Genomic DNA, 6,366 nt, shown 5'->3' with positions numbered 1-6,366 from the left:
TCTATCTCAGGTTCAAAACATTTGATTTGATGTTCCCAATTCATTTGTATTACTGTATAAAGTGAAATAAAGTCACAAGTAAAGTTTTAGTTATAAAATTCCACTTACTCTAAGGTTGCTCAGATTGATTTTTTTTTAAACTTTTCAGACTTATGGAAAATTTATAATAATAATACAAGGAATTCCCTTATATTCTTCACTTAAGTTCTCCAAATATTATTATTTTACCTGATTGCTTTATTATTCCCTCTCTGCCTCTACCACTTGAGAATAATTGCAGACATGTAGCCCTATTACCTCTAAATATTTCAATGTGTGTTTCCTCAAAATAAGGACATTTTCTTCCATATCATAGTACAAGTATCATAATTAGGGAATAACCATTGGCTTAATACTGTTATCTTCCCCCCCCCAATTTTATTTAAATTCTAGTTAGTTAACATATAATATGATACTAGTTTCAGGAGTAGAATTTAGTGATTCATCACTTACATAAAGCACCCAGTATTATCATAACAGGCACCCTCCTTAATACCCATCACCTGTTTAGCCCATTCACCACTCATCTCCCTCTATCAACCCTCAGTTGTTTAGAGTCTTTTATTGTTTAGAGTCTTTTATGGTTTGCTTCCCTCTCTTTCTCTGTCTCTTTTTTTTGTTCCCTTCCCATATGTTCCTCTGTTTTCTTACTTAAATTTCACATGTGAGTGAAATCATATAGTTTTTGTCTTTCTCTGACTGATTTATTTCAGTTATCAAAATACACCCTGGCTCCATCCACGTTGTTGCAAATGATAAGATTTCATTCTTTTTGATGGCTGAGTAATATTCCATTGTGTGTGTGTGTGTGTGTGTGTGTGTGTGTGTGTGTGCACGCACGCACGCAGTATATCTTCTTTATCCACATAATACTGTTATATAATGCACAGATCCCATCCAAATTTTTCCAGTTGTCCCAATGTTTCAATAATGTCAGCAGGGAGTCTGCTTGCCCTGCTCCCTCTTCCCTCCCCCAATTGTGTTCTCTCTCTCTCAAATGAATAAATAAAATCTTTAAAAAAGAAAGAAGTACACAATGTCCAATTGTGTCTTCTTTTGTGATGGTATCAACCATTGATGATCATGGCCTACATATACTAGTTCACTTGTGGTTATAAAATGGTGCTCTAATCCTATAACTTCTTTATTCATTAGCTGGAATACATCTATAAAGCAAAAACTCTTTATCAACTGCCTGGTTATCTGAGATTTGCATAGAAAAGGCAAAATAAATGTTGGGTTCTTTCCCTTTTGCATCCATTCTCAAAACAGTAAATTGGTTAGGAAATTGTATTCTTTAAGACAGTGGAAGAATGTAACTATAGATGGTGTTTGCTTATTTGCCAAGAATTACCCATACAAACTCTTTATGACAGTCTCATCTTTGGTTTTCCTGAAGAACATACCAATGCAAATGGAAAATTCGGCATCTTTTGTCAGACAGGGAGCACCAAGAGTAATGTGGCCCTTTTCATCTTCAAAGCATTTCAGGGCTAATTATTTCTCTCATCTCCCCAACAGGTAGGTGTTATTAACCTCATTTTAAAGATAAGATAAGTGAGTCTTGAAGAAGATAGGAGAGCAACCTGCCCCAAGCTAACAGGGTGTCATGAAAGATGAGAATATAATTTGTGTATGGCTTAATTTAGAATTTCATGCTGGGAAAAAGATACAGGGAGAACCAGAGAAAAAGAGAGTAGAGACCACTGAGTCAGTTCTGACACCATGAATTGTGTAGGGTGCAGGAATTTGAGGACTTGCTGTGCCGTGGGGATTATCAGGGAAGCATTTGATATTGTAATCCCTGACGGATGGCAGGTGCTGAGCAAATGTTTGTCAGATGACTAAAAACAAATATCTTATTGCCACTATGAATATCCTTGTAGTGTGACAAGGACCAACTCTTCACTAGATTCAGACCCTTCAACTATTGTACACCTGGCATTTGGAAGGTGATGATGTTTTTCTCTAAGTTAGAATTGTTTTGCCTGCACGATTAATTCTTGTGTAAAGGAAAGATAGTATTTGTGTGAAACTTTGAACATTGTTCCTGCTGATAGATCACATGTAATCGTGAGCCTAGATCCAACAACAGATGATATAATTCTTGGGAATTGGTCTTCTCAACATCAGGGTTGGCACTCAGATTTTTCACTGTAGAGATGGTGAAGTTAAAATAATCCCAATACTTTGGAGCTCGAACATACAAAATTTGTGTTCTCCACCCAGGCTAATTGCCTCAACAGACTATAATTGCTTAGACCTTGGGCAAGCTTGCCTCATCAGCACAAACATTTCTGCCAGTGGTACGAGAGTGAGGTGAAAAGCAAGGCAACAGAAGTTTTTCAAATGGAAAAAACCCAGAAGCTTCCTTCTGACATTAGGTTTGTCTTATTAGTCACCTAACCATACCTCCTAAACTAAACACAGCTGGTGAGCTTAATGGTGACCTGGGAGTTTATCTCCTTGAAAAGCACTGCTAATACTTTCCAGGTACTATAGACTTGTAGTTCAGGAATCGAATTCTACGGTAAGACTTCCCAGGTGAGAAATCTCAATTTAATTTGCACTTCCTGTTTCTTCTCTCTTTTTAATTCTCAATTCATCTGCCAATAAACCTATTTATTGACTTAATATTTTTTTCTTTTTTTAAGGAACTGCATTCCTTCTTAGCTTTTCTCCTTCCCTAACCTAAAGTTAGCTTTGATGGTATGGCTGCTCAGCTGTTTAAAGGCATCCTGGTAATTTTTTGGACAGGTAAAGAGGAAGGAGGAGGGACCCTGCCCATCTAACACAGCCTCCTCCTACTCCAAATCTACTCAAAGCCTTGCTCCACTTTCCTTAGGCTCCTCCTTCTCTGGCTAATGATATCCTCCTGTGAAGTCATGACTACTAACGGTATGCTAACATTAGTTTGCTCATTGAATCTGGGAATACTAGAAGCATGAAGAAAGTAGGTTGAAAACTAATATGAAGGACACATTGTCTTACACAAGGAGAGTGAATACATCATCTTTTTAATACTAATAGGTGGTAGATCTGGCAATATAATTCAGCTTAGGGGTGTGCAAGAATCATGGCTCTACCATAGAGATGTGTGGGAGACACCCATTATGGAGGGCAGCCATGACTCCCACCAATGAATGGCAATTCACACAAGGGGTGGGAGGGAGCTTGATTCTAACCAAATGAGTCAGGATGGTGGTTTGGCTTTGTGGTGAGTCTTTGGGCTTCCTCTTCACAACTGCTTTTGAAAAGAACATGGATAATAAATGTCAAGGGATTCAACTTTGATTCATTTATTTTCTTCCATTCTTGAGCTGTAATTAGGACTCCATACTTATTTGTTAACTTTTTTTTTTTTTTAAGCAGTGGAGGTGGTGTGGTATTTGAACAGGCTCAGCCTTTGGAGTCTGAGTTCTGGGTGTGAGCTTAACTCCATCACTCACTAGTAATTACTTAAATTTCTAATATCACTTTTCTCATTTGTAAAATTGGACTCATGATATGTAACTGACTTGAAAGAGATAATCACAAATTAAATAAGCACAAAATTGCTTTGGGGAAAAGGCTGGGTGTACAATAAGAACTTAAAAGTTGCAAAGTATTGTAGGTGGTCATAGGGATAGAAATAATAAATATCTATGATTTAATATGAAATTTAATATGAAATATTAAATATATACTCCCCTCTTCAAAGTCTTAATCCTCCTCTCTTACTACTAGTGAATTCCACTTTTATTTTTGTTTTTCATATTTTTCTTTTGCTGTTGCTCTTTGCTATTTATAAAAAACCCAGACCTAAATGTAGAACGGGAAAACCTCATCTAAATTGGGTGTGTATGTTTGTGGATATATGTGTGTGAGTGTGGATGTCTGTGCACGTGTGTGGTACAACCAGTGATTCTTAGTTCCTCTCAAGCTTTGTAGAATTAAATTTTCTTCCATTAAAAAAAAAAATCTACACTTTTTTTTCTCTATATCTACTATCTAGGTAACATTAATCTTTCTGAGGTTTGTAACCTCATGGCAAGTTTTAGAGAGTAAAAATCATGATGGTTAACATTTATTGGACCTTTATTGGTGGCAGGCACTCTTCGAAGCACTTGATATGTGTTCTCTCATTTCGTCCTCATTATATGAAGAGTTGCTAATGTCACCCCATATTACAGATGAGGAGACTGGGGCAAAGTGAGTTTAGTAATTGTCCGAGGCCACGGAGTCAGAAAATGGCAGAGCTGGGAATCAGCCAGTCTCACCACTAACTATTGGATGGCCTGTATCAGTGAGTCCCCTGATAGAAGCCTGTGATTTTGAAGGGATGATTTGTGAACAACCAGTCCTGAACCACTTAAAGGAATTCAGATTCCAGGGCCTGGACCTATTGAATCACAGTCCCTGGAGATTTGGATCTGGGAATCTGAAATTTGACTGTACTTCCTTTCCTGTCCCCCTTCCCTCACCCCCCCACCACCTCCACCCACTACCCCATCCCCCCACCAAGATTCTGATGCATGATGGTGTCAAAGAACCAGTAGCGTAGGTATTTTGATCTAATTAGATAGAAAAAGAAAACTTTGATTTATTTACTATAATTTTTAATTCTTTATGTTTGAAAATACTAAAACAGCAACTCTCTTTCTTGGAATTGGACACCAGTTCCTTTCATGATAGTCATTGTCTGCACCCGCCATTGCTACAGATAACTTATTACTTTCCTACTACAGATTTCTGCTCATGTGTTGGTTTTATAAATTTAAGATATGCTTATTTAATGTTAGTGTGCAAAGCACTGTGTGAATTCTAGGAAGGAGGAGTAGGAGTGTAGAGATAAATAAAATATGGTCCTGCTCTCATGTAGCTTGGGGTCTAGGGAGGAATAAAACTCAAATGCACATGATATATGGGTGTGGATGAAGGGGTATACGTACAGAATGGGGCTCAGGGAAGAAAGGCCAGGTCTCAAGTTTTACGTTGGGAGGATTTGGAGCTCCAGCAAGCAAATCCCAGAGTCCTCGAGGTGTGGGGAAAATGAGGACCCTGGATAGAAAGTTCCCATCTTAGGAGGTAGAGCCCAGAACTAGAGTTCTCATGTGAAGAGCCTGGCATGGTGCCTTACATGCATAGTGTAGGTTGATTCATACTTTTCTCCTCCTCCCCCCAAATTCCTTGGAAGCCTCCTTGAAAATTTCCTCCTTTTCCAAGTGAAGCCAGTTGACTTCATGTTTCTGAGACATATAAATTCTTATATTCACTCTCTCATTTTGTTGGTTCTGTCAGCACAGAACCAATGCTCATTAGAGGAAGTGGTACTTCATATATTTTACATAATATATTCCGTAGTCCACACGAAATGGGTACATTAAAATTCAGCTTAAGCCAAACTCTTGTGCTTCATACAAGAGTAAAGTGTATTTGTTAAGGGCACCACCTGGATTTCAACCGGAATCCGGTTCCACCATTTACTAACGTTGTAACCTGGGGGAAGTTATTCAATAGCCCTATCCCTCTGTATTTTTTTTCTTTTTCATTTATAAAATGGAATAAAAGTAGAACTTATTTAAAATATGTTATTACAAGGCATGTATTAAAAAAATCTTACATCATTTTTAAAAATGGGCACACAAGACAGTGTGGGCTTAAGTTTCACCATTTGGAAACAAGGGATTTGGACTTGGTGATGGCCAAGTTTCTCTTAGAGCTGTGTGTTGGCTTCTCCTTGACATGATTTAGTTGCATCATGTAGCAAGGCAGAGATCAAGGCCCGCAACTGAGTCAGCATGGCAGCTAAGCCTGTGGGGGAGGAGGTGGGAGGAGGGAGAAAGAGGGTCAGGCCTGTTCCCACTTGTGCTCCCCTCCTGGGGTGGGGATCCTCCTGGAGGTGCTCCTGGCCCCCAGGGCGTTGGGCTCCTGTCCTCCTTGGCCTGGCTCATCTAGGGAGGGTTTGGGTCTGGTTGCCGGGCTCAGGTGGGACACCAGGTTCTGCTGCGTGGCTGAGCAGTCCTGGACCTCATCAAAGGAAAACTCTGGAATTTCTACTTCTTAAAAAACACCATTTTGCTTTTGAGTTGTATAGCCTTTATTGCATGGCATGGGTAATCATGGACTACAACTTGAGATTTATTTTGCAAACGCCCGGTTGTGGCATAGTCTTTTTGAAAGTAACTTGTCCAGAAACATAACTTTCAATTGTAAGAAATAGATGATAATTCTAGAGAATTTGGCAGATACAGGGAAGTATAAAAAGAAACTAAAAATCACTTTCAATTGCATCAGCTGGAAATGATTACTGTTAAATTATTTGATGCACTGTCTTTAAGTCTTTTG

This window comes from Neomonachus schauinslandi, chromosome 14, assembly GCF_002201575.2.
Source record: "Neomonachus schauinslandi chromosome 14, ASM220157v2, whole genome shotgun sequence".
Lineage (NCBI taxonomy): Eukaryota > Metazoa > Chordata > Mammalia > Carnivora > Phocidae > Neomonachus > Neomonachus schauinslandi.
The sequence above is the reverse complement of the archived record's forward strand: the minus strand, read 5'-3'. Positions refer to the sequence as shown.